The 11,398-nt window shown below is 56.3% G+C and overlaps 1 long non-coding RNA gene across 1 annotated transcript; it reads right to left on the minus strand.

Annotated features, from left to right (window-relative positions):
• Positions 1-370: 370 nt before the first annotated feature.
• Positions 371-4,319, minus strand: LOC117012676 (uncharacterized). Its single transcript, XR_004421219.1, has 3 exons — positions 3,507-4,319; positions 1,341-1,441; positions 371-860 (listed from the first exon to the last, which is right to left on the minus strand). It is a non-coding gene; the product is annotated as an uncharacterized LOC117012676 (long non-coding RNA).
• Positions 4,320-11,398: the final 7,079 nt, after the last annotated feature.

Raw genomic sequence — 11,398 nt, forward strand, 5'->3', positions numbered from 1 at the left:
ATCTGGGCTGCCTTTTTTTTTTTTTTTTTGGTGGAGGTGAGAAGGAGGGGCTGCCTGCTAACGGTGAGGGGTTCAGAGGCAGCCAGAGGGGCAGGGTCAGTTTCCCAAAGGCAGGTGAAGAGCAAGGGGTGTCTTTGGACTGGTCCACCTTCAGAGAAAGGAGGCAGAGCACAGAACTCCACAGCCACACCTGCCCCCGGATCCGGGGCTCCGCCACCGTGATCCTGATGCCCCTCCCCCTCCGGGTCTTCCTCCCCTGCTGAAGGGGCCTTGGGCACCTACTTCCCCCTGCACCTGCCTCCTGGCGCTGGAATTCACAGGCCGCACCCACCTGTCTTTGACTGCAGACCAAGGTCACAGTTCCTTTAGAAAATATTTTTATAGTTATAAAATCCATACACACACAAAGTAAACGAATCCAATGGCACAAAGGCATAGAAAGTTGCACCTCCCTCACACCCGAGCTCCCAGACAACGTCTGCGAATGGCTCCTGGCCACCTGCACCTCCTCTCTGGGACCTCTTCCATGTCAGTACAGAGCTCCACCGGTCACTTGTCACGGCTTCGTAGTAGTCCCTGGCACGGCCGTACCATGGTGTGTTTATGGCAACCAGCCGTCCAGGTTTCTGGGGTTCTGGGGTTTCCCAGGATGAGGGAATTTCAGCACTAGTTCCTAGCCGGTCCTGGGCCAACGGGGATGGTCGGTCAGTTGACATGTATCTATCTAGCCAGTGGCCTGCTGTTGGACATTTAGGTTGCTTCTGGTTTCTCAATATAACACATGCTACAGAGGACATTTCTTCACATATGTTTGTGCCCTCTTGCACATGTGTCTGGAAGATAAGTTCCTTGAAGAGAAACTGCCAGGTAAAAATGGTACACGTGTTTCAAATTTTCATTGCTATTGCCAATTGCCCGGCAAAAGTGTGCCAACACCCCCCACCATGTGTGAGAGCGTCCATTTCCCTGTGTCCTTGGCAGAGCTGGAGATTGTTAAGCACTTTGGCCTTTGTCATCTGATAGGGGACAAAGAGTGTCCTGCAGGATTTTTCTTTTGATTGAATTTAAGATATGACTCAGATACAAAAAAGCACCCATTCTGAGTGTGCGGTTTGACGGGTCTCAGCAAATGTACACAGGCATGTAACCACTACCACAATCGAGGTACAGAACCCCCTCAGCACCCCGGGGAAGTCCCCATCAATCTCCCACCCAAGATCAACCCCCGACCTGCTTTCTGTTACTGCAGAGTCATTTTGCCTTTTCTGGAAGTTCACACACACAGGGACTCAGGCAGAATGTCCTGGCTCCCTGGCCCAGCACAGGCTTTGGAGACTCACCCAGGGCGCTGTGTGTGTCTACAGCTCTTTCCTCCTGGTGGCGGCAGTGTCCGTGGTCTGGGTCGGCTATGCTTGGACATTTGGGCTGTTCCAGTTTGGAGCTGTTAATGAATAAAGCTGCTATGAATATTTGACTGTAAAGCTGTATGTGTACGTAAGTGTTCACCTCTCCCTCTCCCAGGTAAGTGCCAGGAGCAGATCGGCTGGGTCACACAGTAGGTGCGTTTCACTTTCTCTAATGTGTCCACACTGCTTCCATTTCACGGTCTAGCCGTTCCCGTTGTGGTGAATGCCAGCCCCTCCACGTCCTCACCAACACCTGGCTCTTCCTTTCTCACTCGGTCACACCGGAAGGTGTGTAGCGAACTCTTTGTGGTTTTAACTTGCATTTCCATGATCATTCTGCTGCCTTTTGACATTTGTTAATAACGATGTTTTTATCGTGAAGAAATTTTGAACATTTTGGGTAATAAATTTCTCTTTCTGTTTGTGGTTTTGGGGTTTCATCACAGTTTCCTTTCATACTCTAATCGTTGATGGCTTCGGTCCCCTCAGGCTGATCCCCATTTATTTTTTTGGCATTTTCAGAGTGATGGAGCCCACACCCGGGCTCACAAACCCCCCCACCCCTTCTCATCTCCTGCCATTTATAGGAAAGCCGTGTAAAGACTGATGTCTCTGCCTACCTGGGACACCAACACCCATGCCAAGGGGCCAGTCCTGCCCTCTGGGCAGCTTTGCCTGTTTCTGACTCTCACTCCTCTGATCACAGGGCTCACCCCCAGTTCGAGGTGCCTGAAAGTTACAAAGGTAAGCTGCAGGCACCCAAAGGATGAGCCCATGTGTGGGTGCTCGGACCCAGAGAGAGGGAGCTGGATTTGGGGAGGGGCTGAGGCTGCCCACCACGGAGATGGACTGAGGTCCCTATGGTGTCAGCCCTGACCAGTGAGCCCAAGCTGCCTGTCCCCCCAGGGCTCAGAGAGCCCCAAATCCACTCCCCCTTCTTTCTGGCACACGGCTGCATTTCTGGCAGCCCTTGCTGCCACGGTCACCTCATGCTTAACTTATGGACAGGGATGTGAGTGGAAAAAGTGGGAAAGGGACGGCGAGAGCCTTCTCGGGAGGTTGCCTGAGCCACCAGCCTAGACCCCGGGGGAGATGGAGCCCACTAGGCTGCTGCCTGAGGGGCTGGGTCATGACATTGGGCCCCTGGGGTGGGGGCGGGGGTGCCGTCACAGAGACCTGCAGCTACTGCAACTGAAAGGACACGCAGAGGGCGCCTTCTGCACCTCGAAGAGGAGGCCTCTGGGACGATGCGGGGCAAGGAGCACTGAGGTTAGTACGAGGCACTGAGGTTGGACTGTCGGAAGTGAGCATACTGTTCGCCAAGGAGGTTGGGGGACCTCGTCTTTGAGCCCGGGACAGATCTGTTTGGTGAAAACAGCCCTCCAAGCACTTTTAGGAGTGGCCCCAGTGGCCCAGATGTGCAAGCTGGCCTTTCCCCAAACCCCCAGGCCCATCCTGGGGAGCCAGATGTGCCTGAAGCCCTCCCCATACTCCGCCTCCTCCTAAGTGCTTCCTTAAACCCACCCAGTAGGCGCAATTATTAGGCCTATCTACACATGAAGAAACTGAGGCCCAGAGAGGTGTCCTAACTTCACACAGGGCACACAGGCAGTAGAGAACCAGCACTCAACCACCTGAGGATGCCGGGAGAACCCCACTGTGGCCCCTACAGCCTGCACTGGTGTCAGTCCAGTTCTTCCCACCCCCACCTGGAACCCCTAACAACCAGGGCACAGGGTTCCATTCCCAGTCTTCAGTATTCATTTCTCTACCATCTCAATTATATTTCAATTTTCCCAGCCCTGTGCTTCTGTTTTTACAAAAATACATATGCTTTTCAGGCAGGGTCACTGGAGCCATAAGCGTCCCCAAACGATTCCGGAAAGGACTTTCCTTGCCAGCCTCTTCCAGGGTGTTGCCTGCCACAGCTCTCACACCTGAGCAAGCATGGATCCCCGGACCCACCCCGGTGCTTCCAGTTAAGCAGACCCGGTAGCCCCACGGTCTGCATTCCTAACCAGTGTCTCCGTGCCGGTGGGAACCACACTGAGAACCACTGCTCCAGGCCAGTCCTCCACGTGCTGCCAGTCGCGTACTCACATCCTCTCTTCACTTCTGCCCCGGGAGGGGGTCTCCTCTGGCGCAACCCTCAGAAATCCGAAAACCTCTATGCAGAAAGGGAAGCCCACGCTTGGGCAAAGGACGGTCTCGGCTGGAGCCGGTCAGGCCACGCGGCCCAGCTGCTGCTACCGGCCCCCACGAAGGGAAGTCTCAGGCAGGCTGGAGCCACCCCACCGCATCCTGCGCCCTCTGCTGGGGGTCCGAGTCTCACCGAGGGGAAGGCGGAGGGACCCCCGCCACGTGATCGAACGTAGCATGCTCTGATTGGCCAGCGCGGGCCATGCGCCCACCCATGACCGGAGTAGGCACCATGATTGACAGCCTCACCGGGAGAAAGACTGGTGATGGGAGCTGTCCTACGGAGTCACTTTTTAATTAGAAGGAAACTCGTGCCTCAGTCCTTTTATAGCACGCAGGCGAGCCCTGTAACCTCTGCGAGCCTCCCTTTCTGCTCTGCACGATGGCGTCCTGGGTGGTGGAGTGAGGGCCAGTGAGATGAGCTGGACGCCCAGCCCGAGCCTGGCCACCACCGCAGTCACCAGATCCCAGTGGTCACCCGGTCCCTGAGAAGCCCTGGGCTGTGAAGTTGTGAGCATGTGGTTGGCCCCCATTGCAGGGTCTCAGCCTGGCCCCCCTCCCAGGGCTGTCCCAGAATGCTTTGGACCAGAGCTGTTGCTTGAAGTGTGACCCGAGCTTCTCACCAAGAGAGGGAGGGCCTGGGGTGAGGCTACCCCCAGGAGGTACCACACCTCCACGTCCGTCACCCCCCAGCCCCCACAAGTCCTCAGACTCAAAGTGGACTTGGGTAACGCCTGGGTTGACAATCCCAGTGCCCTGTGCAGGCTGTTGCTGGCTGTTCCTGACGTGGGGGCTGGCCTTGGGTGCCACTCTGCACACTCGTTAGCTCAGGCCTGTCAACTACCCCCTTCCTGAGCCTGGGCTTGGTCTCGGGGCCCCCCTGCTAGCCCCCACCCTTCTCAGGATGGACCCTGAGACCTCAGCGTTTCCCAAAGGAGCAGGCAGGGAGTGTGATCCCCCACAGTGAGGGGATGACCTGGCATCCGAGTCCAGCTACTCAAGACATGGTGCTGGGATGGGGGTGGGGCGGGGGCAGGACAGAAGACGCCCACCTGGCAGCTAGGCAAAATTGATGGCTGTTTCCTCCCACTCTGGGGTCATGGGGTTTGGCCCCCTCTCCTGGAACATAGTCTACGGGTACTGTTGGTGGTGGAGGTACTTAGTGGACTCTTCCGTGGGGTAGGAACAGGGATGTGCTGAGATAAAATTTAGGGAAGAGGTGACTATCCAAGCTGGCAGTCCCACTCTGGGCTCCCAGACACCCTTCCCCACCTGCCCAGGGAAGTCTCCCAACAGCTGTTTTCTGGAACAACTGGAGGCTGAGGTCAGCGGGAGGCCAGCATGGAGAGCCAGGATGGGGGTGAGGATGGGAGGCCCCGCCTGCAGAAGGCCCCACCCCCTTGACGGTTGGGCGCGTGCTGGGGCCCTGAAGAGGGTGGGGGTGGCCTGGCCAGCCCGGAGCCGCAGAGGGCACAGAGAGTGCAGCACTGAGGCCAGCCGCCAGCGGCCTCAAACAATGTGGTTTCAATCTAATTGTCCCAAAATATTGTTACAACACAAACCACGTGCCATCCACTCACCTGCAACTAATCAGCAGCAAAGCTACCGAATAAATCGGTTCCACACCCGTGGGCCGGCAGCCCGGGGCAGGAACCCGGGCGCCCAGACCAAGGCCATCACTACCAGGCCTGTTTCCTGTTGGAGGCAAGAACAGTTGGGACAAGTTGGGGGCACCCGCAGGGGCTCCTCCTCTCTCTGCGACCCCCACCCCACTCTGGGGGACAGAGCTGGAAAGTGCCAGCCCCTCACTGCATGGTGCCACTCCAGGCGCCAGAGGGTTGGTCACAGTTCTGGAGGCATCCTGGAGCTGAAGCTGAGTCAGGGGAGGTCTGCTCAGGGACCTCTCTCTACCCTGACCGTCCCATCCTGAGACTGTGACCCTGGGAATCTTCACTCTTTCACGAAGGATTTTCATGCCCACCACAATAACAACACAGCAGACTTTGAAGCCACCAAGGCCTTTGGTAAAAGACCTGAGTGACTCCTCCAACACTCAAGTGAGCTAAGGATGTCCCCTGTTTAGCCAACATGGAGACTGACGCTCACAGAGGATCCCTGATATGCCAGGGCACTTTGCAGGTCGGCTGGGATATGCCACACCTGGTTCTTCCCGAGGTCCAGGCTGCCCTGCTGGCAGCTTGCACAGTGCTGGCCAGTTGGACTGGACACAGACCCTCTCAGAAGGGAGCCTGCAGCCTGAGCGCTGAGTTCCTGGGGAGGGGACAAAGCAGGCTCGAATGCTGGCAGCTCCAACCCCTTCTCCAGAGACTGGACGGTCCCCATGGTGGCCCTTGAGCTGAGCCTTGAGGGCAGATGATGTGTCCATGGGCAGGAAAGATGGCGGAACCATGGGTCCTTTTTCCAAATAAGATCATATTCAAATAAGATTCCAGGTGGACATATCTGTTTTGGGGGGTGGGGGTGGGGATGGTGCCATTCAACCGACTGCATACTGGCAGCCTCACCTGTAACCACCCTGGAGAGCATATTCCGTATTAGGTGCCATGCGAAGGCGCTTTTCCACATTCATTGTCACAGCATTTTGGGGGGGTGGTGATCCTGCTTTGTAGATGTGGAGGGTGAGGCTCAGAGATGTTAAGCAGCCACCCTGAGACGGAACAGCTTGGAAACAGTGGAGCTGAATCCAACAAGACCTGTGCTCTCCCTATAGGACTCAGCATTGTGCTCCGTGACAGTAAAGCCTGCCAAGTGACAAAAGAGGCTTCGGTACAGCAGGTGCTGAATAACAGGCATCAGAGTGCCCAGCAAGGAGCAGTGTCCCAGAGCGCCAGCAGGAGTCTGGGTCTCGTGTTCGCATGGGGAGAAAATTAGTCCTTGCACAGATTCTGTGGGGCGAGTTCGTGTTCATTCAGTGCCCTAGGAAGGTTGTGGGTATGCCCGATGCCACACAGCTGGCCGTGACACAACTAAGTTCTACCTCAGGCTCACTGCACTGCAGCAGCCCAAGGCCAGAGTCAGCCTCGACAGGTTTCCCGGTGGTGTGTATGTTGGGGGTTCAGGGGTGGGGGCAATAGAGAAAATACCAGGTCAGATAGAGGAGAGGACACACAGCCCCCGGAACCAGGCTGAGAGGTTGGTGGCAACCACATCGCCACCTGGCAGCTACCCTGTTTCTCCGAAAATAAGACCTAGCCGGACAATCAGCTCTAATGTGTCTTTTGGAGCAAAAATTAATATAAGACCTGGTCTTATATTATATTATATTTTATATTATATTATATCATATTATACCAGGTCTTATATTAATTTTTGCTCCAAAAGACGCATTAGAGCTGATTGTCCGGCTAGGTCTTATTTTCAGGGAAACACGGTACTTCTGCAAAAACCCACAGATGACCCCAAACCTTATTTGTGCCCGTGGTTTCGTCTCCTCCCCATTCATCGACCTTTGAATATGAAGCAAAATGGACGGAATGACTTTTTATCTCCTATTAAGCTGGGCTGGCGGGCAGGGGAGCAGTTAAGGAAGTGAGCTGGGGACTCTGACCCTAAGAAGGACTGGAGGGGAGAAGGAGGCCTCAGGGGGCTTCTGCACACCTCTCATAGGGCCCCTTCCTTTTCTAAGTCTTTTTTTTATTGTGGTAAAATAAAATATATATATATATAATATATAGAACATAAAATTAGCTATTTTAACCATTTTTAAGGGTGCAATTCAGTGGCATTTAACACATTCACAACATTGTGCAACCATCACCACCATCAATTTCCAAAATTTTCACCATTCCAAACAGAAACTCTGTCCTCGTTAAGCAATAACTCCCCACTCCCCTCCCGCAGCCCCTAATGACCTCGGATCTACTTTCTGTTTCTATGGCTTTGCCTCTTCTAGACATTTCATAAAAGTGGAATCCTACAGAACTTGTTCTTTTGTGCCTTGGTTCTTTTACTGAGCTTCATGTCCTAAAGTTAACTCATGTTCTTCAAGATATCCGTGTGTCAGAGCTTCATTCCTTTCTTATGGCTGAGTAATACTCCCCTGGGTGGGTGGGCCAGTTTGTGTGTCCGTTCGTCCGTCAGCGGTGGACACTTGGGTTGCTTTCACATCTTGGCTCCTGTGAGCAACGCTGTTGTGAACACAGGTGTGTAAATATCTGAGTGCCTGCTCTCAGTACTTTTGGGTTGAACCCCACAAGCAGAATTGCTGGGTCATATGCTTGTTCTGTGTCTGACTTTTTGAGGAACCACCAAACCCCCCTTCCTTTTTCAACCCATTTGTAATCTTTGAAAAGAAAAAGAGTTTGTCTCCATTTCCTCGCCTGGGCCAGAAGCCGCTGCAGGTGAGTGAGGTGTCCTCGAAGACCACATGCCCGGGACCCTGGCCAGCAGCAGTGGGGCCCCGGGTAGCCCAGGACCTTGCAGACTGCAGCACCTGGGCCCTTAGACCTGCTTGGCTGCCCGGAGTCTGGGCCAGGCTGGGGCTCTGAGTCTCAGTATTGACCCTGCAGGCTGTTGTAGAGCCTGAGCAGGTGGCTCCATCACACTGTGCCTTGGTTTCCTCATCTGTCAAAGATGGATAGAACAATGTGTACCCCTTAGGAGGCTCTGGGCATGGAGGTAGGTGCAGCACAGAGCATTGGTATGGAGAACTCAGTAATGCCAGCCCTCACTGCCCACAGTCTTGGTCTAGGGGAGACGGGCTGGTCCTAGGCACCCTACACCTAGCGTGGGTGTCTCCGGGACTCCACGAGCACTTTGTCCAACGCATTTCTTCCCTCTAAACCACTCCCAAGTCCTCCAGGGCCGGGCAGGGCCAGACAGAGGACAGAGCTCACAGCGCCACAGGAAGAGGACATGGGGGAAAGCTGGGAGCAGACAGGGATAAGGGCCTCCCTATACCTCTCATGCCTGAGTGTGGGGCACTGCTCACTGGTCTGCACCAGGATGGAGGGTGGGAGTGCCCCAGTTTGAGTGCTGGGAGCCTGGTCAGCCGCCCAGGCTCGAAGCCCCTGCGTGTCATACAGGTTCTCTCCAGCAGGGAGCGTCCTCTGTATTTCACCCTCACCCTTGCTTTTCCTGAGGGGCTGCAGTGGCCATTTCCTGGTCCAGCCATGCACAGCCGGCTTTGGCCTGGGGTCTACTGCTTCACCTGCACAGGGAAGGGGAGGTGCTTGGACTGGTGGGCTTAGAGATGAGGGGTGCAGCCCAGACCGGGTGAGTCCAGGGGCGGAGTGGGCAGGTGCACCAGGGTTTCCCTGGCCTTGAACACTGTTCCCAGGCCAAAGGGGACCTCAGGCTGCTTAGAAAACATGCTTTGGAGGTCTGGGCCTGTGGAAGGTGGTCTGGGGCTCTGGACTGGACTCAAGGCGATAGCCTCCTGTGCTGGGCTTCCCTGGAGAGAGCCCGTCCCAGGCCGGTCCAGCTTCAGCCCGGACTCTCCGTGTTTCCAAAGGAGGGGTTGGACATCCCCCAGGCCGGCGTGCCTGGCGTGATCTACAGATGGCCTGACAAACTTTTTAAAACGCATGATTTCTTCTAGCATGTGTTAGAAAAACAAAACCAACATATCAAGCCTGCGATTTCACAGCTATTAACGCTTGGACAAGATCAGGTGAAAAAGAAGACGGTGAAATTACAGAAAATGGTTGAGTAAATGGTGGTATAGGGTCTGGGGCCAGCCAGCCTGGACTGACTCAGGTTTGGGACATGCCCCGCCGCCCCCCCCCAACCGCTTTCCCACTATGCAGAGGCCTGGGGAGCCTGGGCCACTGACGTAGCTGGAGGAGGGAGTGGGGTGCTGAATGGGTAGGAGCTGCACACACCCCTAGGCCCAAGGAGTTCCCCCCTCCCCACCCCTCGCCCCAGGTCCACGGAAGATGCTAACAGCCTGGTCCGTTCCCGCCGGTTTTTCCTGTCTGTCAGGAGTCTGGCAGGCCGGCTGGCAGGCTGGGCGGTGATTCATGCTGGCGGGGGCCCATTTGCCCTGCACCCTGCCCCCGGGTGAAGAGAGAAACCTGAGCAGGCTCCAGCACAGATGGGAAACCCCACCCCAGGGCCCCGGCGGGACAGGTGTGGCTGGGCTGCGGGCTCCCTCCCACACCCACACAGGCCTCGGGCCAGGGCGTCGGAGCCTGGCTTGGCTCTGTCCCCACATTGACACGGCAGCTGCCTCTCCCCTGGCTCGGAACCCAGGATCTAGGCTATCCTCCAGGGCGTTCAGCTCCGGGCTCTGTGCTGGGCGGGGAGCACCTGCTTTAATGGCAGGGCTGAGGAACTGGGATCCCCACCATACTCTGCCTCTCATTAGCTGTGGGGCCTCAAGCAAGTTGCTTTGCCTCTCTGGACCTCAGTATCTGTCTCTGGAAGGGTCATCTGCTCAGCAAGCATTTACGTGATTTGTAGGGCTCCTGAGACTTGGAGGCTGTCCCCACTGCCCCACCTGTCTCCATGTCTCGCTGTCACCTGAAACAGAGGGGCAGGTATTCCAGGCCCCAAGGGCAGAGATCAGAGTCAGTCACAGATCTTCCAGTCACAGAGGGGCTAGGACCATTCAGGAATGGGTTGGGCTCCCTCCCGGGGAACTCTCCTGTGGGGGGTGCCTGGGGTGAGCTGGGGCAGGGAGGCCCGCCCACAGGGCCCAATAACACGAGGACAGCCAGTGTCTCTGGAAAGGGCAGAGGTCTCCCAAAGGAGCTGCTGCTGGAGGGCAAGGAATGAATTTCTGGCAGAGCTAAGAGCCGAGGGTCCCAGGCAGTATGGTGCAGATGGAGGGCGCCTTGTAGGGATCAGGGTGCAGGACAGCAAGCACCCGCCGGTGATGGGTGTGGACGGCCTGTGATCAGTGCCAAGCCTGACTGCCTGCCTCTCTCCCCAGCTGGGGGCCCCGACTCCTGTTCTTTGAGCTGAGGGTGACATGGTGTTAGCAATCCTGATGGGGGAGGCAAGACCCAGATGGTGGGGGTGGGCGCAGTCTGCCCCCACAGCTCAGCTGCTGCTGAAAGCCCCCACTGAGAGGTACCAATTGAAGGTACAGCCAGGACTTGAATTTTTGGCAAGGGTCTGGGTACCAGGACCACCCATCTTATTCAGAGGAATACGGGTTCTCATCTTGAGTCCACCGACCACTGCTAAGGGACACACGAATACAGGAGTACCCGCTGGCTTGAGGGAACCAAGCTGAGCCTGGCGCTGCGGGCAAGGCATGCCCAAGACTGGACTTCAAGAGATGGAGGAGAAGAGGGTGGTCCCACCGGGAGGAGGACCCAGGAGGGGAGGCCAGTAAGGTCAGCCACATCATCAGATGTACCTGGTGGAATCGGGGCCTGGGGTAGCCTGCCGCCTGGATCTGGCCAGGCGCTATGCCGTGAGCTGTGGGGGGCGATGGGGGCAGGCCCTGAGCCATCATCTGCCTGTCCCAACCTCTTGCCCAGCGAAGAGCACCAGGAAGGCTTTCTGAGCTGTACCCACACTACTGCCTGGAGCTCCTGGACCTCAGGCGAAACTGAGGCTGCAGGGAGTGAATAAGCCAGATCCAGGGCTGGATCCAGAGCCCCTGCCCCTGCCCTGGCCCTTTCCACTTTCAGGAGGTTTATGGCCCTCCCACCTCTCACCAGTGCTGAGACCTCATTCACTAGTACGAAAAGCAAATTAGAGGAGGGGAAAAGGCCCACCCGTGGTGAGCTGGGCCTCCTCCCTCTGGGCAGCCCTGGCAGGAGGCTAAGGGGACTCTGCAGGCAGATGGGCATCTCAAAGAGCAGGACAGGGGTCCCCAG

The sequence above is a fragment of the Rhinolophus ferrumequinum genome, chromosome 21 (assembly GCF_004115265.2).
Source record: "Rhinolophus ferrumequinum isolate MPI-CBG mRhiFer1 chromosome 21, mRhiFer1_v1.p, whole genome shotgun sequence".
NCBI classification, from domain to species: Eukaryota; Metazoa; Chordata; class Mammalia; order Chiroptera; family Rhinolophidae; genus Rhinolophus; species Rhinolophus ferrumequinum.